Source organism: Stegodyphus dumicola, chromosome 7 (genome assembly GCF_044657685.1).
Source record: "Stegodyphus dumicola isolate Sdum_Otavi_A_Nest chromosome 7, ASM4465768v1".
Classification (NCBI taxonomy): domain Eukaryota; kingdom Metazoa; phylum Arthropoda; class Arachnida; order Araneae; family Eresidae; genus Stegodyphus; species Stegodyphus dumicola.
In genome coordinates this window covers 206815765-206841629 of record NC_140774.1, presented here as the reverse complement: position 1 = coordinate 206841629, position 25865 = coordinate 206815765, and positions in this window count along the sequence as shown.

Genomic DNA, 25865 nt, shown 5'->3' with positions numbered 1-25865 from the left:
TCCACTGCTCCCTTAGTCATATTATAAAAACGTATCATTTCTGGCTTTTTCTTTTCTCCAGTAGTATCATCGATACCATCATCGTTATGTAATGTTGAAAGCATAAGAACAGTTTTTCCCTTTTTAGGAACATAAGAAATGAATGTTTTATCTTTTTCAAAACCAAAAAATGTAGAAAATATTCCCCTTCCCTTAGAAGCAACAAAAGTAGGAGGAATTTCCCTTTTGTTTTTCCACATTGTTCCTACTATTGTCAGCTTTTCTTTTAGAAGTTCCGCAGCTAGTGGGTAACTCGTATACCAGTTATCTATAGTAATATTTCTGCCAGATTTATACCGTGGTTGAATTAATCTTTCCGCAACGTCAGATGGACTGGTACTGACCTTGAAAGGACCATCTGACTGTGTACCGCAGTATATTTCCATATTTTTAGAAGTATAAAATGTTCTTGAGTGACCAGTGCAAAAATCTTCATTCCGTATTTTGCTGGTTTGTTCGGCATATATTACCGGAACCCACATCGGCCGCGCAAAGGTTCCAGATTCTCGTCAATAGTGAAGTACTCACCTAAATTATAGGAATCTTTGCAATTTGAAATACATTTTTGAAAGAAATCTCTAATTGCGGCTAATTTATTAAAGTGTTTTCTCTGTGGCCTGTCTAGCAATTTATCGAAACGCATGCAACGTAAAAGAAATAAAAATCGCGTACAGGGTATTGTTATGTGAAACATTTCAGTACCTGTACCGTCAGTAGCCCAAAGGTTCTTTACACTGAGATGCGACAACTTGTGAAGGCCACATATAAGTCCTATAACTGCTTTTATCTCTACCACGTCCGTAGCTTTCGCATCTCTTTCAGGTTTATAATTCAAAACTACCTCAGAAATATATAAATTCGTACATTCTACAATCATTGTCAATATACTATTATCAATAAGAATATTCCAACGACTAAAGGGATCAGTAACATTTCTGGCGTCTCTTACAGGTCCTGGAAGATGAGTCATAATATTATGCGAACGAACTCTTACATTTTGTCTAAATTTCTTTTTTTTCTCCCCACACTGGTTTTTCATCTTTTGCAATAAAATCATCGGAATCATCATCATTTTTAGCATCATCCAGTTTATCATCTTCTGTATCTGTATTATGTTCGCTAAATATTTCACAGTCAGTATCACCTTCAATTTCCGAAATGCAATCTTCATCACTTTCAACTGCTTCTAATAAATCTCGCAGCCGTTGCATCTCCAATTCATAGGGACTCATTCTTTTTGACATAATGCTCTAAAAAAATCTTTAAAATTATAATTTTAGCTACTTTAAAATCCCTTGCGAGTAGAAATATTTATTGTTATACTCTAGAATTTAATTTCTGAAATAAATATTTCGTCAGAAAAACACTTACGTGGACAGGCGCGTGGAGTATGTCCTACTCCAGTTCCAAAAAATACCAGTAAATCGTATTCCGAATCACAGATGCAACAGTAAATCGTGTCTGAAGGTCATACACTACTAGAAACTCAAAACTGAAAAGGGCACAAAATTTCGGTTCCACAAGTTGCGAATATTCCATTGTTTTGTAGGGGTGCGACATAATACACTTCACGCGCTTTCCCGCGGAATAGTTGACGGTATTAAAGAAAGTTAGTATTAAAGAAAGTTAGTTAGTAAACCACTTCCAGGGCCAGATAGTAAGGAGCAAACAAGGCCGCCGTTCACGACAAGAAAAAGACAAAAGGAGGAACGAAAAGATTGGCACAAACAGAAGAAATTCAAGAAAGATTTCAGACCGGAAGCCGCCAAGACCAGCCGTCCAGGGGCAAAACGGAAAAGACAGGAACCCGAAGACTACCACCCCAAGAAGCCGGCGTACAGAGGGCGGAAAAGAAAAGTCACCATGGAGGAAACTCGAAAAACCCAAAAGCGGAGATTGACTTCTATGAATTCCATAACTTGGGATCAATTCTGCCAGAAGAGGATGTCGGAGTTCCAAGCATCGAAAACTCAAAGATAAGTTAAAATCTTTTATAAATTTTTCTTTTGTTCTGAAATGTTATGCGTAAATACGAAGTTCTATGTATTGACGGAAGTCAATTTGTCTCGGTTTAGACTTAGTTTTGTTTTAATTTATTTAGCTAAGGCAAAAGTATTATTTTCTTTAAATGTAAAAGCTAAAAACAAGCATTTTCTGTTGGTCGAAAGACTAATTCTGTTATGTTAAAGCCAAAATTTGGCCGAAGATAAAAATAACTTCGTATTCTTGTATTAATAAGAATTTTAGTTTCAGTGCCGCCAGCTTGGCGAAGAATGAGTAAAGTAAAAATTTATTTTCTCTTATTCATTTTATGGTAAATTGTAAAAATCATATGTATTAAAATTTTGTAAATGTACGTAAATACTTGAATGTTATGTAAAAGTAGAATTTAGTCTAGAAACATAAAATTGTAGATGCTAAAATTAAATTCTCGAAAGAAATGAATTCAAATTTAAGTATTAAACTGTAGATAAAATTATGCTTTAGAGAGAAAGCCTGCAATGAATGAGGGGGGAATTAGAATGAATGTGTTTTATAGGATTCTCCACCTACACTTGAATTTTAAGAATGTTAAACATAGCTCATCGAGTTTCAGTATGTCGATTAAGGTGTGTCTATTTGGTTGTTGAAATTCTAACAAATCATTGTGGTTAGGGGAAGTGTTGTAATACTAAAACACGAATATTCCCGTTTGACACCACACATGGTGGAGAACCAGGGTAAAGTTAAATTCATGTTTGACTACTTGAATGAATGTGAATTAAGCAGTTAATTAACGAAAACAAAACGATTGAAAACGACAACTTTATCCAGTGTTAAGAAAGTGTAAATCATAATGTATTTAGAATACACTGGTACGTATTCCTTCCAGATACTGGAAGGAAGAGAAAAAGATCGATACCTGAAGACCAGGAAAGGTTCCTGTAAGAAGAGGTAGTAAAATTATGTATCTACAGAAATTTATTCAAATTTTTGAGAAAACAGCCTGTCCTATGTAAACGAGGCTCTTCAGTTTTAGTCCAGAATGTGGAAACTTTCTCAAAAGGTCGTTTCTAGGACCTGCTTCCAAGTTTACCAAATTCTGGCAGCGGCAAATGTAGGGTTTATATTTATTTTAACTAACATTTATTTTAAGCTATCTTTCCTGTCAAGCCTTTACTTTCCCCTGGAATTGCCAATGCCAGAGTATGTAAATTTTATTAGAACCCGAAGAGTATTGAAATTTTTAGCAGAAGTAATTGTGAGTTAAATAGAAGGGAAACGAGTTTGTAGGTATGCTTTCGTGATTCACGAGCGTGAAGGTTTCTAGGTAGAAATTAAAGAACCGCGCGTTTCGGCCTGGGTACTTGCTTCGGCAGTTAGTTGAATCTTTCAACTTCTTATTCAGAAAGTTTGCTGAAATCTCAGCTGTATCTTAGCCCGCGGTTAAGTTAGTCACGTTTATAGAGCCTCGTAGGTAAGTGACCTTGGTATTTATTCAGCCTGTTATTTATTTTTAGTTGTACTTTCTGATTTTTATTTAACCGCCGGGTCGGCGTAGTTTGTGAGTGTCAAGTGAATGCATCTGTAACTTCTAAAGAGGAATAAAAAGGGAGTTACACCCTTCTTAAGAGTTTTTGTACTTTCCAGTTCATAGCAGTCACTACTATTGTTGCGGGTAAGTTGGGGCCACGCAACATCACAAACAATTCATTAAAAACACACCAAGAGACAAGTACGCAGGTTTGACAGAGCATGCGGAAATCAGTAGAATTCACAATGACATGAAATTTAATTCATAAGAATTTCAAAATTGTAAAAAAAAGGACAAGAATTCGGTACGAAATGCCAGTGACGAAGTGCATTTCAATGTAGCTCTTATGTTCGTCACACAAACGTAAAGGATAATCGCAGTGTCCCTTTCTGTTTTTGAGAAAACAGAATGGAAATAGTATAGTTCTGGTTTTTGACACTAGGTGCCGCCACCACCTACCGAGGAAAGTCCATACAAAGTCTAGAAATAGCGGTAATTCCCAAGGGCAATTTTCATTCCTTTCCGGAGCTTCCTGCGTGTAGGCTGCTTTTTGGCAACTCTCTGGCGTTCTTGATATTTGTAAGTATTCTTGTAAGTTTTTTTTCAATACTTTCTTGTTGATTATTTTCTTGTATTAGTGATTTATCTGCTAAGATTTATCTTAGCCTGCGGTTAAGTTAGTCATGTATGGCATTAGTTACAGGTGAGGCACCCGAGCACGTGGTAGACGTTCCGGCACGTGCTACGAAGAGAACGTTGGATCGAAAAGTGCCCCCGAACGGACATCGGTCTTGGCTTATTGTGTTCATAGTCTACCTTTTGCCCGTTGTGGTTTTGGGCCTAACTTCATCTAGATGCCAATTCTTCATAATTGCAGCCAATAAAGGCTGCGATTGAGAAGGAGTTTCCAGACGCATCTAGGAGTTATCTTCGTACCACGTCTACCACGTTCGCAGAAGACTTACTTGTAACTAAAGCCATAGTATTAGCAGATAAATAACTAATACAATTAAATAATCAATAATAAAGCAAGAAAGGATTGAAAAATACATACAAGAGCACTTACAATACTTAAAAACAGCAAAAACGCACGAGCGTTGTCAAGAAGCCGCCTACACGCAGGAAGCAAAGTAAAAATCAACATGTTACAGGGAAGAGAGAGACAGACATATTAATTGTAAGGCTACGTTTCACAGCAGATTCTCGGGATTTCACAATGCAGTAATTCAATAAATATTTAAATAGAAACTTAATTGAATACACTTACACATCTATATCACACAAACACATCTACATAAAGGCATGCTACATACATAAATAATAAATTTAAAATTAAAGAACATAAATAAAGTAAACTAGTATGATAAAGAATATGTTACAGGGAGGGAAACACATATATAAAGTTGAAGGCTACTTTCACCGCAGACTCTTGGGATTTCATAAGTGCACATGTCCTAACTCAATATATATTTAACAAAAGTATGGATAAAACGCCCTTGATTGCTAATCGGTATCTGATTACTGTTAATGATAATCACTGTTTATTCAGACAGTTCATTGGTAATTTAATAGAGCAGATTAGTGCACTACAGAATTTAATTTCTCCGTACGTCTCTCATTCACTTAATAATGCTTTAATTTAATAGAGCAGATTATTGCACTACAGAATTTAATTTCGCCGTACGTCTCTCATTCACTTGATAATGCTTTGAAAAACAAATAATAGAATTAATAATGATCTTCTCATTTTTTCTTTCCATCAAAGACAAGTGGATGCCTCTTCTGCATATATTCGCTCGATCTGAGTTTAAGTCCCGTAAAACAGGCATTTTGCTTGATGCTATCGTCCTTTTCCCTTCTGTAACCAAATTTTGAATATCCCCCTTTCAAAGAGAATAGCCTTGCTAACAGAATAGCCTTTTTAGCAAATGTATTAGAGCATTAGTAACGAAATTTTATATGCAATTGTTAAGTGGGAACGGGTTCGAAATAGATTAAATGCGTATAGGTCCGATGATAGGTTGATAAAATTTATTTTACCAAAAGAAACACTTCAGAATTTTGGAACTTTCCACAAAAATAGCCATACATCTCTTCCCAGTATCACACACTTCAAACTAAGAAAGTTAAACGTGACGGAATGCAAAGCGCATCTAAACAGCGAGGCTAACCCGGAGATATCTCAGTACTCTGAACTCTTTCTTACATATCCCCCTTCAAAGGGAAAAAGGCTTGGCGACAAGCAAGACATTTTAGCAAAATAATTACAGCAGTGGCAAGGAAATTTTATATGAAAGATTACAAAATAGGTTAATCCAAACTATGAGATAAAAATATGCAAATTAATATTATAATTTAAATTAACAAAAGACCTTAATTCCCACTCTCGATTATTCTGTTATAAAAATCATTATAAATCTTCTAGACTACGTCATTTCGAGATAAACCCATTTCGTATGGCTTGCGTAAGGCGGATGAGATTTTTAATTCAGAACGTGAACTCAAAATTTCGAGAACTGAAACCTTTTCTTTCTTTCTAGCTAACTGATAGAGGTTTTTTTTTTGGCATGAGGAACATGATCAGTACAGCGTAGGAAAATTGCTGGAAATGAAAATAAAGATCAATATTTTCAAATAGGTAACCACATTTAACAGTGGTTTCAGCCACTAAACAATAAGGTTGAATTTTTGACAGTCGCTTTTTGGAATCGACCGCTGCAAACGTCACTGCATTCGTAATTGGTAGGTAAGAATTCTCTAATCTAAAACTAAAAAGGTTAATGATTGCCAACGGTAATGATATGCAAGTTTGAAATGATTGAAGTAACTTTGAGTTTAGAATATAAATAAAGCAAATTTATTTTGAAAATGAATGTCGCAAAATACATCTTCCAATTCCAAAATTAAGTCAATAAAACCAAAATATAATGAATTAGCTCTTTCCTTTTTCTACTAATATTATTAACTGCTCGACTATTTCATTGCTAGGTTAACACATTCTAGTACATACCTTTCAAAATAAACGTACGTATAATATATGAATCATCACCGCTACAAGAATAAATTTGGAATATTTATACTTTTCATTTGTGTACTTTTTAGTAAAAAATTTCTGCTAGCACGAAAAACTTTTCTCGTAAAGCCATTACTTTTGGTTCGTATTGAAATAGTGGTGAAGAGAGTGCGAAAATATTTGGTCGGGTTCAGTCAATCTTTGTTATTTTGTATACTGTATAGCTGGGCTTACGTTCGACATTCTAAGTACATTTGGCGAGTGAGACTTGTCGTCTGAATTTAAACGATGCAAGCGTTGATGTTTGCGGTACTGCGGCCAGACGGCGTTGATCTCAATCAGGGACCTTATAAGAGATAGACCAACCCAGTGGGCGGGGCGCGCGTCACCGAAATGTCGGCAAGAAAGAGTAGGGACGATCTGGTTTTCTTTAACACTGAAACCTATGGTGTTTGTATCACATAACGTTTTTTAATTATAAAATGTGATACGCTGTATATTGATGAGATTATGAAAGCCACAGTTTTTTTTCAAATAGGATTTAATATATCTCATTAAAGTAATTCTTATACAATCATCTTTACTTTGGCAAAGCGGTAAAAACTCTAAGCACAAAATTTATGAACTTAATTTTGCTTAAAAATAAAGTAAAATTAAGTAAGATTGATAGTACGTGATGCTTTGAAATAAATAAGGTAAAATTAAACAAGATCTGATAAAAAAAAATGTTTAATTTAATGAACATTTTCAGGCAGTGATTTCCCAAACTATAATAACATTACAAAACGATGGTATTTATTTGATTATATGACGATTAAATTATTAACATTAAAGTGGATTAGTTATTTTAATAATTCATAAAATTCGGAGCACAAAATTTTCTGCGTGTAATGACGGGGGGGGGGGGGAAAGAAAAAAAATCTAGAAGAACTCAGATTTTATATTGCGCCCAAAATGAACCTTTTTTTTTAAAGTTTTGTGTGTTACCTATATTTATTGAATATCATGCTCTTCGCCCGTAATCCACATACATTTGAAAACAGCATATCTTTAGAATTTCCGCACTGGAGATAAAACTGTTATTTTCCGTACAGTGCTCGCTCGGAACTCGTAGAGTTTTTTAATCAAAAATTCGGTAACGTTTTACAAAATATTAAATAAATTAAAACAAATTCGAAATTCTGCAGTACAGATGCCCATGTTCGTGTGGAGGATTACATTATTCAAAATTTGATGGCTCTACATACCGTCGTTTTTGTCACAGTGAAAGAAACACATGTATTCATGCAGATTCTACATTATTTAAATTTTTGACATATAATACAGGGCGATAATATTTGGTAACAACAATTTGCAAGGAGACACGGACATTTATAGTAAACCAGCGCAAAATGCCTCTTCGAAACTAACAGCCTTTCTAGGCTACCGCCGCTTTGGGTTAATAAATTAAATTAACAGTAAATAAAAAAATCCTATGCAAAACTAAAAAAAAAAAAAAAAAATTAAATAATCACTATAAAATACAAGCAAAATTAATTATTACGGTTAAATACAATTTTAATATTAGAATTAAATGTATAAAAATTAAGATGTCAAACGTGCTTATCACTATGATGTATTATGAAATATAATTGAAATAAAATTCCTTTATAGAAATTCTGCTATAATACTCATATATAATTTTAAAACGGCAGTAAAATTTAGAATTTTAAACAAAATTTTCAAAAATTCGTTTTTAAATATTTTAGTATTTTTTACTTATTTACACCAATAAAAAGCATAAAAATTGCAAGAGAAAATTGTTTGTTTTAAATTTTCTGTTCGTTCAGATTTAAAATATTGTTTTTTAAAAGAAGTAGTTACAAATTTCCTTACAGTGTAGGAAAAGCTAAAAAAATATCCAGCCCTAAAAGCATGCAATAGCTTTATAATTATGTGGAACGTTAATTATGCTTGATAAATATGCTAAATTTTTAAAAATCAATCTCAATTTCAAAGATAAAAATATGTAGAAATTCTAATTTGTGAAATGAGGCGCTCAACCAGCTTTTTCTTGACAATTATACACGCTGCAATAGGCAACCAATGTTAAATTTCTGCAAGTCGTCCCTACTCCTCCGGATGTGATCAAGGTGACAGCCGGCAACGCCTCCCACGAGGGTGAAAACCCGTTTGGGTTAGTCTATTTCTTATAAGGTCCATGCAAACAATTGCCAGACGTTTGTTTATGATATCCTACAGTTGCAAATAAGGTTAAATTCACTAATCTTTATTATTACACCTGTTCGTTTTTTATACGATATCCTAAGATGTCTGAAATGAAATAAATTCCTTATATTACTGGGAAAATGATAGTTCCAATGAAGAAGAATTAGAGCTGTATGAAAATATGTGGTTATAGTTAATTGGATACTGAAAGTGATGAAAACGACAATGGCCTGAAACGTTGGTTCTTGTTTTTTATAAATTCTTTGGTTCATTTATATATTTATTTATATTTTGTAACTAAAATGCTGCTTCAAAATGTATTATTTTTACATATTAATCAATATAGGGACAAATTAAATCCGTCCCATGGGCATAAAAATCTTCAAATAATTCAGTACTAAAAAGGGTTAATCAAAGTAATTTAGATCCTCCTTTAGTAGAGGTAGCCCCGTAGAACATACTCGACAGCCGGAACACATTGTGTGCAACGCACGATAATTTCGGCGATCAGTGGAAGCTGGAGAGAGAAAATTCAGTTATGTAAAATACAATCGGCACGCTGGGTTTTTTTCAATTGCAACTGCGCTGTCTCTTTTAGGTAAAGCAAAAGCAGTGTTTAGAGCAAATTTTAGATCATTCTTTGCTTAATAGCTGGGTTGCCTTTTCAGCTCTGTTCGCTGCCAGATATATTCTCGAAATGTTTCGAAACTCCTATTGTGAGTGAAGGCCATTCATTTATAATAAACCTTGCTGAAATTTTAATAAAATTCAAAAACGTTACGTAGACATTTTTTCCCCAAAAAATAGCCTTAAACCAACAAGTTTTTTTTTCATTAACATACATTTCAATAATTACAATTTGAAGGCTTTAGAAGCTATTTCGAAAGCCAAATTAGACTTGATATAAAACCGAGTTACATTTCATTCAGGAATTTATATAAAGCTAAACGTAAAACAGAATAATTTATCAATCAGCCTTGTTTAAATAACAGTAACGATTATGATTTATTGTTCTAAAATATCAATTGGGATTTCTAATAGATATTTCTACACTCATGTCCATAAATTAAGGATAATGCAAAATCAGGCAAAGGAAGAGTTAGAAACAAAACAAATTTGACTTATTGGTAAAGCTTATTTATTAAACAAAAGGTAAAGAGCAAAAAAAGATGCTATATGTTTGATATTATTAAAAAATTAGCGATTTTTTCTCCCTGGAGCAAATTACAAAAAAAAAAAAAAAAAAAAAAAAAAAAAAAACCTATTTACAAAAAACCAATATTACATGGTTGTTATGATTGTTAATACATTGTATATCTCCCAGACGATGCAATACAGTCCGTACAACGCCCAGGCATGCTGAGTGTGAAATTATCGATCTGATCTTGGGGGATATTACACAACTCAAAAAGCAATGCTCTCCGAAGTTTCGGTAGACATGTAGGAGGAGGTTGACGGGCTGCAACTCGTCAGCCAAGCATGCCGCACACGTGCTCTACTGGATTCAAGTCCGGTGAGAATGCTGGCCAGTCCATACGGGTGATATCCTCCGATTGAAGGCATTCGCTTACGATGCTTGCACCGTGAGGTTGGGCGTTGTCATCCATAAACACAAATTGTGCGCCCATGGCGCCCCGAAACAAACGTACATGTTGTTCCAGAATGACGTCCCGATAGATTTGGCTTGTCATTGTTCCAATTTGAACATGCAGGTCAGTTCTGGAACCCAGAATAATTCCATCCCAAACGAGCACTCCAGCACCACCGTAACGGTGTCGTTCAATGATGTTTTCTTGGTGTTAACGGGTACCTGGAGCTCTCCATATGAAAGTCCGGCGAGAATCAGACTGCAAGCTAAACCTGGACTCGTCGGAAAACATCACACAAGCCCACTGTTGCGGTGTCCACAATGCATGCTCTCTACTCCAGTCTAACAGCAGGCGACAGTGATCTGCAGTAAGTGGAACGCATCTGACAGGTCTACGAGCATATAGACTAATCTCCCTAAGCGTCTGTACACGGTCTGCCTTGAAATTGTCGTACCAGTGGCTGAAGAGAGCTGACGAGACAGGTCTGAGGCTGTGCTCCACCTGTTTCTTTTGGCAGTAACTGCCAAATACCAGTCCTCATTCGGCGTTGTAACTCCGTGGCCACCTGTGCTGCAACGTCTACTCACATTACCATCATCTTGGAATTGTTGCCAAAGCCTGGAGATGACACTCTGGGCAATTCCACGTTCGTCTGATACTTCCAGTTGGGTACGCCCACGTTCCAGACGGCCGATAATTCTACCACGTAAGAAATCATTCAAATGCGTCCTTTGTGTCATAACTATTCGGTTATTGCACTGAAATGCTTATAAAGCGCCTGCGAACAATTTTACTTCTTTGCCTGTATTCCTTATATATCACTCTCTCACACTTTCGTCATTGTGACGTACCATCGGTGTCATCTGGTTACTTCCTGAAATTTGCATATGATTCTTGAAGATGTGTGTAGTGATTTTACAGGTGATATATTTATTTTAGACTTCGATTTCCGCGTGACTCGGAATTATCCTTAATTTATGGACATGTGTGTATATTTACGTTTTCGGTAAATTTCAGTATTTTAATTAATAACCGACAATCTCTATTGAAATAATGACTGACAATACCAAGAATCTTGAATAGAATTCATGTTCTCTACTAGCTTTGCAAATACAGCTAAAACATCCAAAAAATAATTCCACAAATCTACCTCTCAACATAATTTTTAATATCAAGTATTCTCCAAGATTTTATCCATTGGAGGTAATGTAACGTATGATAGAAAATAATAAGTTCCCTTTCTGAAAGCATTGCATTTGCTGATAAGAAGACACAGATCTATTTTTTTAACGGAATCAAACTTTTAGTCACAATATTTTAGTGTGCTAAAATAGATGCTTATATAAAATGAATGAAGGTAATGTGATTGAGTTTTACCATAAAGAGCTGGGTACATGAGATTAATAAAATGAGAAACGTTGTCTCTGCAGACTGACTGGCAGTGAGAAAATGATGAGCTGAAACCCAATCTGGAACGAGAATTCAGTTTACTTAATGGTGACAATGAAATATCAGGAATTTAGTATATTTAGAAATGAGTAAAAAATACCATAATTTACAGAAAAAAAGTTTTTTTTCGAGTTCTCTATTAATAAAATACTATCGGAAGAAACACTAATTTGTTTCATCTAAGAGCCAATTTAGCTTCTTTGGTTTGTAATTTTATATGAACAATCAATTTCTTGATTCAGATTGAAATTTTTTTGTCATATAATATATTATAAGAAGTTTAGTGTTCTTCAAATATTCATGTAAGTCATTACGAATTAAAATGCACTTTTAGAACATGACATTTATTTTTTGAAAAACTTAATTTGCATAAGAAAAGTAGGCTGTGGTGATAGCCATAAGGGACGCGCTTTGCACCCCCGCATATAAATCCCGTCCTTAAAGAAAGATTAACTTTTATTGTGCATTATGACCGGTTAAAATTTGATTAATGCAGTGAAACTATTTAATGTGATACGGACAATGAGAATCGGATAGGTACCACAGCGATTCCCACAACTGGTGACATCTAGACGTCGCTCAGGCCTTGTGAAAGAGTCGCAAGTACGTTCGTTTTTGACAGCACGCCATTTCAAAAACCTGTGGATTCCATCGATTTTTATCCTTCGGATCTCAGATGAGTAGTAATTATAGATCACGTTATAATTTTGTTTTCGACTTATCATTCATATTTCATTTTCTTCAGTATAATTTTCGCTTTCTAAAAATAAATTCGATCAGTGTTCAAAGATACTAAATTTGAACGAAATAATGGAACTAAAGCTATAAGGAATGCACACAACACCTACCTGCATAAAAGCCGTAATTTCAGATTAAGTTGTTTAAAAATGATTGCAAATATTTCAGATTATTTCTGCTTTAATTGAGTAACATCTGAGAATAAGATTTCTAAAAGTTGTCTAAATTACGAACTGAAAACTATCCACTGTTCTAGCTTTCTATCAGCTTTATCCATGCTTTTTTAAATTCATCAATCATGCTTGGTTTTGTAAAATATAGACAGAAATATCATTACTTTCCAATGAAGGCTTCAGGTGTTATAGTTTCCCCCACCAGGTTACAGTGTTTGCGTGTAGTCGGCAATTTTTATAAAACAGTGTTGTACTGTGCTCGACTATTCCATTCGGAGAGAAATAAAATATTTAGTATGCGTAAGTGTTGTCTTTTAGTGATGCGAAAGCTTTCGCTTAGAAGAAAAGTTCATACCTGCAGTAGTTTCCCTTGCATTAAACCTTGAACTGTCAAACATTTGTTTTTTTTTTTTTTTTTTTTTTTTTTTTTTTCAGTACAGTAAAACTTAGAGAACTAGAAGGAAATTCATTCAGGTTCGTCCATAAAACTGTGTTTAAGTACAGAACTAAATGAGAAAATCTATGAAAGGGATAAATTATACCAGAGTATTATTTACTGGCATATGTAGAATAAGGACTAAATTCATTTGCAACATTCTTACTACTATAAAGTTGCTTACACCAATTATGTTTCAGCTTTGAATTTGATATTTAATATTTAATTTGGAATTACTCAAGTTAAAAATGAAAATAAATATAGCACTTTTCAAACCATTCATATTTTGATAATGTTCATTTTACTAATTGTTGTCTTCACTTACTTTTCAGATGCTGCATTTGGAAAAATGAATTCAGTTTCCTATTGCTTTTATTTTTTGGGATGACTTGTAAAATTTTGAAATTTAATGTAAAACTTTATAATTAAAATAGTGTGTATTATTATCATGACTTCACCATTTTAACCCTCCGCGTACGGCGCGATTTGGGCACATGCTGGTTCTGCAATACAGTTTCGTTTTTTTTATTAATATTTTCTATCTTCATATATTACTATTCACATCTTTATAAACAAAATTAGTATAATGCAGAAATTTTAATAGTTTTTTTTCTTAATTTTAAAAAAACATAGTTAGGCACGCTATTTTCACGCGACCCGTTTTACGAGATGGATTTCGTATCCCGTGGAAAGCCTCGGGAGCCGCAAGCGGAGGATTAATGTTTATAGGCATTTTCCGAATTCGAGAAGAAAAATAAAACGCAAGAGTATTCTCGTTTTATAAGCAAAGGGAAATGCTACAGATTCTTCACAGAAACACATTTAATATATCAATAATCTATCAATTATTATAAATTAATGCTTTCTGAAAGTCTTACGAGTAACCTTGGGATCATAACACACATTATTTTTACTAAATATTGTTCCTATAATATAGTATTAAAATAATGTATTACTAGAATTTATTTTCATGCAATTGAAAATAGCCTTTATAAATAAAATTCTGATTTATAAAAGATTAAGAACATAAAATCACTGCTGTATAGTTTTCTTTCAAGTTTTTCCTTTCGTATTTATTGAAATTTTCAGAAACTTAATCTATCTCTGAATTAGATATCGCAATTTCTGTTTAAAATAATGTTTTACGTTTGGTTACCTAAAACAAACAAATTTTAATTGAACAGAGATGTAATTGGCATATTCAATTTTCCGATTAATGTTTGTTATTATTATTTTTGATAATTTATTGAAAAGAGAATTCCTTCTCCCTTCCAAGGTAAGAAGGATAAAAACCATGTCCGAGATGCATCTCAGTTTCTGTTGAATGGCATTTAAATTCCAATATTAAGAGATTTCTTTTAGATGTCAATACTTATAATAGTCTTTTTTATCATCGATTCAAATTATGTGTTCAATTAACAAGAGATACATTAAAGCGAAATATTTCATACTGCCATATATACTATCTGAATGAGTGTGCATTCTGTTTTTCAGCAGGCGAAATGCTTATAGTATTTAGAGCATTAGCTTTACAAACGTACTTTTAAAGTCACTAGAAAAATAAGGTCAGTTTACCATGAAAGCACTATTAACCGACTCACTATTAATCTGAATCTGCGTTAAATTATGTTTAGGCGCTAGGATTTTTTTAAAATCATTTTTTAATCTCTCTCTCTCTTTTTTTTTTAAGTTTACTATGTGCAATAATTTAATAGGTTACACCTTTCCTCCATGCAGGACCAACGATTTTACAAAAGCCCCATAAATATATGACAGTTGTGTCAGGATTAGCACCCGCATGTAGACATTTAGCAAGTCCAGAAAATTCACGGCAGTTAATATTTCAGGCAGAGTCCTCCTATCTTTACTTTATCTAACAAAAGTTTCTGTCTATTCTAATAGCGGTTCTTAACAGTCTTTTGATTGCTTCTTTGCTTAATTTTAAGTAGTTCCTCCCAGGATACTCTTTCCCCGTACAACAACGTCCAAGCTTACATGCGGATTTTATGAGGCTCTTAGCCGTCTATTCGGCTGCGTTCCCGGAACAGGATGGAGCAGAGAATAGATGGTTTCTGCCAGGAAGATATCGCGCTGTCAGGCTAAGGCCAGGTCAGTGGTCTTCCTCGGTGACGCTCACTCACTCACTATTAACCGACTCTAATCTACATTATATAATATATAACCACCACGATATAAAGAAATCCGGACGTGGAGAAAATCTCAGATGAGAAAACGGAGATAAGGGGAAGAAGAGAAGTACCAAAAGGAGCAAGACAGTCCAATCGGACAAGTTCGCAGAACGTGACGAGCGATCATAGCATTCAAGGAGGACCAAAGACAATGTAAATCAATGACAACAATATGAGAAGATACACTATAGCAAGAGTTCCAATGAAAGGTTCAAATAAAATTAAACAACATCAATCAGTAGTGCTAAATACAACACAGTACAAAACAACTATACAACACTATTTAAGTACAATTATTCAACGAAGCTACAGAAGAACTTCAATCAAAATCAGATGCATTGGAAGTGTAAATAGCTAACAATTGAGGATCTAAGTGAAAAAGTTGTCGACTCCTCCCATTTTAAGGCGTGAGCTGCAAGTGGTCTGAGGCTTCTATCTTCGAAGAGAATTTCATAATTAAAGACTTGGGAGTAATTAACAAAGTCACACTGCACAGCTTTGTTGAAGAATGTTTCATTAGATCTTCTGATGTAATCTGGAATCGTCTCAAGTTTTAAGTCTCTGTGTAAAAGTTTATAGCGGATAAGATAGTGGGAATCAATAATAATGCGCAGAAACGTGTTTTGCACTACTTATAATTGATGCAGTTGAGTTTGAGTGACCGTGTTCCAAGCAGGAGCAGCATAACAAAGTATCGGTCGAATGCAAGTGGTATATATATGTTTTTTGGTACGCAAGGTAAGATTTGAATATTTTCCAATGACCGGGAGAAATCTGCATATTATACCCATGACTTTGCTCTTGACACTATTAAAGTGGTTAGGCCTTGTGAGCCTTTGGTTCAAAATAATTCGTGAAAATTTGGCCTTTGTGACCAGAAGAAGAGCTTCTTAAAAAAGGTAGAGATCTTTAAAAGCAATGTTTTTTTTTATTATTGAATCGTTAGGTCTTAGGTCTTAGGTCCTCGCTTATTCAATAGGTATACGACCCTGAAGTCTTTACCTATCTATAACTGTCCTTAATAGGAATCCTAAAAGTGAAAAAAAAAATCCAAGTATTGGAAAAAACCTGTACACTTGAAGTGTTGAATGGCATCCAATGTGGCAGTATGTAACAGTTGCATAACTTTGGTAAAATAGCGATTTAACATCTGAAGCATAACTTTCACATCGTAAAAGAAATTTAACACATCTGTAGCATAAAAACTTTGGCATAAATTTCTCCTCGTAGGTACTACGGCTGAGTGTCCTCCTTCATCCGTGTCTTGGAGCAACAGAATAGCGTGGGCATAATAGTTGAGGCATATAACAGTAGTGGGCGGAGCATAGTTGCACTGACCAAACGCTGAAGTTTCATACACATAAGACAAATCAAAGTCCTGCCTCCGGGGGCGCTTTGCAATAATTAAGCAATAATTAAGTAAATATAAATACGAGTAAACAATGAAACGTAGAAAAAATATTAAATTCACTATGTACATAGATCACCATAACTCGTTATGGTGTATCGTTCTTGGTCTTTTGCAGCGTTGAATGACTGTATAGTCATAATCTCCTATGCTACGTACAGCTTCATTTTCGTGATTATCACATTTGGTGTAGAAATTATGTGAAGCAATTAAGATCTCGCTATCTAATGGTTTGATTTTCATTCCACGATGTATTGCAGCGTTTCTTACAAATCACGGTGAGTCTGTGATAGTTCTAAGAAATTTATTTTGCAATCTTTGCAAAATCTAACAATTTGATCTGGCTGTAGCGGCCCATGCTGGTGCTGCATACAATAAAATCGGTCTTATTGCTTGAAGATAGAGAATTCTCTTAGTATTTAGTTGTAATTTTGAATGTCTTCCTATTAAGGCATAAATAGACTTAAAAGCTTTGTGAGCGTTTTCACGAGTACACATAATATGCTGCCTGAATGTAAGCTTATCTTCAAGAATTACACCCAAATATTTAATATTTTTAACTGTAGGTACTGTGGCACCATCTAGTGTTATGTTGTTTACTTCTTTGAGGTTGTGTCTAAAAAATACGACTTGAGACTTAGTTGCATTGGTTTTGATTTTCCAAGCGTAAAACCACTTGGTGAGGATATTAACGGCTTTTTGAAGCTTATCTCTTGCTTTGATGGGGCTAATAGAACTGCAAATGATTGCGGTGTCATCCGCATAGCAAGCAAAAGTAGTATCTGGGATATATGGCATATCGTTGATGTATAGACAAAATAATATTGGCGACAGTAAACTTCCTTGCGGAAGACCGGCCTGAATAATTTTCCTGCTGGATAAAGTATCTTTAATTTTAACCTGAAAAGTTCTACTGTGTAGGTAGCTGAATATTGTCGTAATAAGGTCCGGAGGAAATTGATAATTTATCATTTTGACAAGGAGGCCAGCATGCCAAACCTCGTCGAAAGCCTTCTCGATGTCCAAAAATAGGGCAGCAACAGTCTCTTTCTTATTCAGATGTTGTCCGATAATTTCTGTAATTCTTGTGATTTGGTGTACTGTAGAATGACCTGATCTGAAGCCACAACTGGTAATTCTTTAGCAAGTTGTGACTTTCAATGAAGTTATTAACTCGAATTACAATAATACGTTCAAATAATTTAGCAAGAGTAGGGAGCAAGCTGATTGGTCTATAACCGCTCGTAGTTGACCCGTCTTTTCCTTGTTTTCTTATGACGATAATGTTAGCCTATTTCCAGATACGAGGGAAATAGTTCAAATTTAAGCAGGCGTTAAAAATTTTTATAATGAGAATTATCTCTTTCCTGTTCAGGTTTTTGACGGCTTTGTTACCAATCCTGTCATAACCGGCCGCTTTCTTTGGGTTCAAAGTATCAAAACAATCTTTTACGTGTCGTGGGGTGATGAGATTTCCTACGCTGCGACTATTAGTAGCAATGTAATCTTTTACATGGTTTTCGATGTTAACATCATTTAGGTTGGGGTATTGATTTAACGTGAATTGGTCTTCGTAATCGCTAGCGAAGGTGTTTGCTATATCCTCAGCTTTATGAAAAGCTTGGTTGTTATGTTTAATTGGGCCAATGTTGTTCTCCTCCTTTCTGAGCGCTTTACTAATTCTCCAAACAGTAGAATCTGTGTGGGATAGGCTGTCTACAAAATTTTCCCATACCTCTGAGCGATACTTAATCATCATGAGCCTAAGTTCTTTATTGCATTTATTAAAATTTCTTCTATGTTGCGGATTTTGAGTTCTCTGAACAATCTTGCGAAGTCTGTTTTTCTCTTTAATTTTTAATCTGATGTTGTAGGGGAGGGTTATGGCTTCAATTTTAACAAACTGCGCATTTTTTAAGGCACTCTGGATTTTAATATTTAAGTTTTGTATAGCAGTGTCTATCTCTTCTTTTGAGTTAAGATTTGCGTTAGGAGTGATGTTATTATTAATTTCATTCTGGTACTAAATCCAGTTTGTCCGAATCTTCATGGGTGGTAATCCATGTCGTAGCCCGTAGAGGGTAAAACGGACAGGTAAATGATCGGAGGATAGATCATTGTCCACACTGAGATAAGGCTGTGGCGAAACATTTAAAGTAAGCATAATATCTAAGATATCAGAGTTGCTGCGAGTCATAGGGCAATACATGTGCTCCGTAGGAGCAAAAATTTGTACATTATTGTTTAATATGTAGTTATATAACATAATTCCATCTTGGTTGTTTGTCCTGCAGTTCCAATTTGTATTTTTACAATTCATATCACCTGCGATGATAGTAGGATAGCCCAACCTTTGATAGCTCCATTTAGAACCATAATAATGCCATAATAATTCTAATTAAGTGAATGGAAAATGTTACCGGTGTTCGTGTAAAATTTCACCAAAGGCTTTTTTCAGGATTCGTGTTTTTTCGTCCTATGAAATGCTAATTCTTAACAAAGTTTCGGTTTCTTACGTTGTATCATCTGATCAGAAATCACATCTTCTTCTTAACTTCAGACAGCGCAAACCGTACGGGAACCAAATTTGCAAACTGTATTCGCTTGAGTTGAGTAAACTTTATTACAATGCAAAATAATCTGTCAATCTGTGAACACACAACCTAAAGAGTACCTAAAAACTCTAAATTATAAAACACACAACCTAAAAACTCTAAATTATCTTAACTTTTTTAAACATTACTTAAGTTAAAAACTCAATCACAAAAGAAATGTGGTGAAAATCCAAAGAAAAATGATTACTTCATTCTTGAGGTTTATTACCGAAAATACAACACGAATCAAAAAAGCTCACTTGTTGTATTAAAAGCAGTATGACAAGGATAAGGTTTTCTCTTGTAGTTAAATTTCAATTATTTAAAAAAGCGTAGTGGCGAACACTCCACTAGCCAAGCTATATTCTTACTTTTAAGCTCTGCAACTGTTACCTTAAATTTATGTAGCTTTTTGATTTGAGCAAAAATTATGGCGTAAGTAAAGAAAGATGGCAGACATGAAAATGTAAGAGTTAGTAAAACTTATGAATAGTTGTTGCAAACTTCCTAAATGCGAAATTCTTTTATGATCGTCTGAAATTCGGAATTAAATTAAATTTTTGATTCCAAAGCTGCAGCTGTAAATAAACGAATGTTTTTTGTTATTTAAAATGCTCAAGGACTTAAATTAGTCAATATAAGCTTGGAGCAAATATTTATATCCACGACAAGAGTTACATTTTTAATTTGCTAAAAGAAGGCTTAGCTTTTATTTTTCGACAACCGAACACCGCCTTCTATCAGACTTCACTCGCAGGCAATCGAAGTAATCGTTCTAATTAGACTCCAGTTATTCAAAAGGTAATGTGTCGCAGAATAAACTTTATAAAACCTCCTGGTATTAAATATGTTTTTAGTACTTATATAAAGTAAGCAAAAGATAATGTTAACCATATAACATCCCCAATGTAGCAATTTAAATTATTTTAAACTTTTATTTTAAATAAAAACACCAGAATGTTTTAGTCATCGTTATGTATTAAAACATCAATTTGTTCATTAGTTCAAATAGTACTAGGCTACTGTAATTTGCATTCTGTTTAACATCATAACATCCTTATACAGGATATATACAGGATGGGCAGTGAAATCGTTCAGAAAATTCGTTCTTCAAATTTCAAAGACTTTAAGATTTCTTCATGAAATATAGCTGACATGGAAAGATGTTTCAAATTTAATGGCTCCATGGATTTTCAAAATAATGTTTACCGTTTGAAATTGTTTGTTGTAAAAAAAATAAGAAATTTATTAATCAGTAGTTTCTCCTTATACGTTTTCTCTGTATGTAATTTTTATTTTTACGGAGCTGCGGCAAATTATGTAACGATATCGTATTAAACTAAACTGCCTTGTCCGTTTAAGACAGAGTGGTGGTTATGGCATAAGTTATAGTTCTTTTCCTTTGTTTCATTGCAAAAACTTTTAAGAACGCTTTTCGTACGTATGATTTACTGCGCGTGCCAGGCTGATTCAAGACTTGATATAAAATCGATATAATTTTAAAGGAATTCTGAAATCTTTATATGTGGATGCATTTTCAAGAATATAACATAGATGCACATTCCTATAGAGAAAACAATTAACAGTTTGAAGATTTAAAAAATTTTGAAAACATTAAGTCTTAAAAGCTCAATAATGCTTCCATATTTCTATAGCCTCACCTGAAAAGTTTAACAATTGGAGTATTTAAAATACTGTAAAGGCTCTTTGCTAAACTTTCAAATGTTAAAACGTATTTTAAAGGAGTTATGTATTAATCTAATATTGTCTGCAAATTTTCTTCTTTTTATGTCTCCACGAAAATCCATCCTACATCCTTTGTTGATACGAACTGGATTAAATATCTAGTGATCAACAATTTCATTCCTCGGCTGCCGGTGAGTCCCCCACTGTAATCAAAAAAGAACTTTTAATTTTCCACGTACTCCAGTCACGAAGCTGCATATTTATCCAATAAACAATAAAAAACATCTGATGGGTACACCACATGAATTCCTTATAGGGAATATTCCAACTGTACGAATTTTGTGCTGCATTTCATTTAAACGTTTTTCCTCGAATATCATTAGAGATATATTACTTATTCAATTAATTCAATTCTTGCAAGGCAAAAATACCTGAAAAACTCAACATACCTTCATTAAAAATTGAAAAATATAGAAAAGTATAAAACAGCACATTCAGTTAAAATAATTAAAAAAAGATTTTTTTCCAATTAAAATTAAAGTTTGTAGGTAAAAGCAAGCAACTCGGACAGCGACCAAGAAGGCAAATTTTTCGGTGTACAAAAGTGAAAGCTTACTTTTGGTCCTAAACGGAAAAAAGACACCGAAAGGGCAGAAACTCATTTAATTCAGTATTCTGCGAAGTTTTAAATGTAAACAAATATGGCTGCTATTGTAAAAAAAAATTCGGCTTAAACAACTTTTAAATTGTTGATAATTCTACAACTGTTGCATGCAGATTAACTAAAGGAATATATACATTATCCAGAAGATAAGATAATGTAATTCCATCATTTTAAAGCAAAAAAAAAAAATGCAGAAATTTACTAACATATAATGATAAAACAATTGACCTCACTGAGCCGAGTATTGAAGATATTTGTTCACAATATACGTACTGCCAAATAAGGATGAAAATGAACAACGCATGACCATGCATTGAAGCATATTTATCACTCGGTAGGCATGATTTATAAAATTCCGACAAAATGATGTTACTGAAAATTTGTTGGCAATATCTATATCGAATGTAAACAGAGACGCGAAAATACAAGAATTTTTATTTCTCTTTCGAGAACCTTGAATTTTCATATTTGTGTATGAAATCAAAAATTTTGACTGCCTATTATTTCTACTTTTTTAGAGTTATCTTTGTCTAGCTTATTGAATTGTATATTTGTTGTATGCATTTATTTTGACTGATTTTATCTCAGCATTCAGAAAACATTTCATTTCAACCCAGTTCGGAGAGTTCGGTGTGCCCGTTTTTCTATGGGCCGTGCTTGAATCCCTGTGACAACGTAAAGTATATTATGGGGGCGTGTATGAATATTTCTCTGGGACTTCCCACTCACTTCTTGCATCTCATTCATTCTTGATTTCATGAGGGTGTCTGATGCCCCTGCTTTAATGCTTTTCTGATAAAAACAATAATGTTGAGTTTATGAACATAAACAGTAATGTTTGAACTGATTAAGAAGATGCGAAAATACAATAATTTTGGCACCTTTTCCGAAAATCTTGATATTTGATATGCGTCTGTCAAATGAAAATGTAAAGCTGCGTATTTTTTCCAATTTATGTTTGTCTAGCGTGATGAAATATAAATTTTAATGTAAGTATTTCTCTGGGCTCGGTTTGTCTGGCCATTGAAAACGCATTTTATTTTAATCTAGTTCTGACGAGTAAATATCCCTTCCGTTGATGCTGACGGCCAGCCTTGAATAGACACCGCTGGGTTAAGCATGGTGCGAGGTCTTCATATTCGCTCCGCCCATGATCCAAGATCCAAGTTTTATCGTCTTGCCTCACCAAATCTCTCGAACATCCTGGATATCATTCTTACAAATTCTTCTATTCCTATTTCCTTGGAAGTCAAGGCAGAACTTACATTTGATCATGTACCTGTCATTGCTTCTCTTCATGTTTCTTCATGTCAAGACCCTCCTATTACCAGAAATAATACCGACTGGATTACTTTTCACAATATCTTAATCAAACATCCTCTTATTTTCACTTTGCTTTCTAACAAACAGGATAATGATCTTGCTATTCAAATCTTCACTGACAGTATAATCAAAGCTTTCAGAGATGCTACAGTTACCATTCAATTAACTAACAATAATATTCGACTCCCTCGCAGTATCAGAGATATTATTAAAAGAAAGAAACCGATTGCTGAAGCTTTGGCACCGTAACTGGGACCTTGCCCTTAAAAGAGAAATCAATATTTTTAATAGAAGAATCAAGAAGCTTATCACTGAATTTAAAAAGGAAACAAGAGAAGATTTTATATCTAAACTTAATATTAATCACGGTTCTTTGTGGAAGTATCTTCAAAATCTTAAAAGAAGTAGTATTAACTATAGACCTATTCATACGGATACTAAAATTGCTTACTCACATAAAGATAAAGCTGATATTTTCGCCGAATACCTGGAAATGCAGTTTACTCGTAATATGGAGCCCATGAATCAGACCTTTAAAGATGTTCTGGAAAGCTATGTGTATTCCTGGCTTCAATCTTCTTCGGCTCATAACATCCCAACGCTTACTTCTCCTATGGAAATTACTAATATTATTAGATATCTCAACATCTAAAAACTCCTGGAAGTGATCAAATTACTAATAAAATGCTTCGTAACCCTTTTTTTATCTAGAAATCTTATCAGTAAGTTCGCCAGTATTCTCCACACTTGCCTTACTCTCAACTATTTCCCTGATCACTGGAAGCAGGCCAAGATCTTTCTCATTCCCAAATCGGGTGAGGATGTGACCAAACCTGATGGCTATAGTCCAATCAGTTTGTTATCCAGCCTTGGCAAAATTTATGAAACAGAAATTTTCAGAAAAAACCTCAGTACTACTCGACAACTTGTTAGAATTGTAGAATTTGTGGGATCTGCAACTGGCATGAGGGGGACCGTGTCTGGCATGAGGGGCTCAACTTCAGGCTTATCAATTTGGGACTTCCCAGGGAACTCATTCTTTTGATCTTCTCCTTTTTGCACAACCGCACTTTCTTCGTCGCTCAAGGAAATGAAAAATCCAATTCAAAAGCTGTAATATCTGGCGTCTCACGAGGAAGTTTTCTCGGTCCTGTGCTGTATCTTTTCTACATATCAGACTTTCCACACCCTGGCTTGGACAATTACTTTCTGTTAGCATGTTATGCCGACGATAAAGCGATTGCAATTAAATCTATCCAAGCTAAACATGCCGCAGACAAAATGCAAAATTATCTCTATGCTGTAGAAGATTGGTGGACAAATTGGCGTGTAAAAATTAATGTTAGCAAATCACAACTTTTAAAATTCTCAGCAAAACTAAGAAAAACATTGCATTTAAAGATTCTTCATTACCTTCTTCAAGAGGCTGTTCCTTTGGTCACAAAGGCCAGATATTTAGGAATTATACTGAACCAAAGGCTCACATGGTCCAACCATATTAAAAGTGTGAAGAGCAAAGCCATAGGCATAATGTGCAGATTTCTCCCGGTCATAGTAAAATATTCAAATCTTAGCTTGCGCACCAAAAGGCATATTTATACCACTTGCTGCCCACCAGCGGCCGAGCGGTGAAGTCGCTGAACACTGGTAGTTCGGTCCGAGGTTCGAATCCCGCGAACGGGCTGGCTGCATGGGCGTTTTCGTGGTTTTCCCCATGTGTAACGTATATACGAGTCAGTTTCCCTTAGAAACTCCTCCACGAAGGCATCCCTCCCCTTAGGCAGATAGCCCTCGAGGCTTTGCCATAATCACACGCACACGTTATACCACTTGCATTTGCAGGATACTTTGCTATGCTGCTCCTGCTCGGAACACGGTCACTCAAACTCAACTACATGAATTACAACTAGTGCAAAACAAATTTCTGCGCATTATTACTGATTCACACTTCCTTATCCGTAATTAACTTTTACATAGAGATTTAAAACTTGAGACGATTCCAGATTATATCAGAAGATCTAATTAAAAATTCTTCAACAAAGCTGTGCAATGTGACTTTGTTAATTACTCTAAAGTCTTTAATTATGAAAATCTCTTCGAAGATAGAAGCCTCAGACCACTTGCAGCTCACACCTTCATGGGAGGAGACGAACACTTTATCACTTAGCTCCTCAATTGGTAGCTGTTTATACTTCCAATGCATCTGATTTTGATTGAAGTTCTTCTGTAGTTTGATTATTGTTTTTGGAGATTATTGTTCTGTAGTTTATTGTAGATTATTGTTCTGTAGTTTGATTGTTCTGTAGTTCTGTAGTTTGTTAGTCTGTTTATTGTAGATTATTGTTTAGTGCTGTGAGATTTTTCGCATTGTTGTGATGAAATAGTAGTGTTGTAACTAGGTAGCCTTAGGTTGTTGTTGACTTGCTGTAGTGAATTGCGTTGTATAGTTGTATTGAATTGTGTTGTATAGTGGTATTGAATTGTGTTGTATTTAGTAGTATTGAATTGAGGTTGTTTTGTTGTATTTGAAGTTGTCATTAGAACCATTGATGTAGAGTAATTTTCTCATATAGTTGTCATTGATTTGCATTATATCAGAAGATGTAATTAAAAATTCTTCAACAAAGCTGTGCAGTGTGACTTTGTTAATTACTCTAAAGTCTATGAGAAGATCAAATCTTTAATTATGAAAATCTCTTCGAAGATAGAAGCCTCAGACCACTTGCAGCTCACACCTTCATGGGAGGAGACGAACACTTTATCACTTAGCTCCTCAATTGGTAGCTGTTTATACTTCCAGTGCATCTGATTTTGATTGAAGGTCTTCTGTAGTTTGATTATT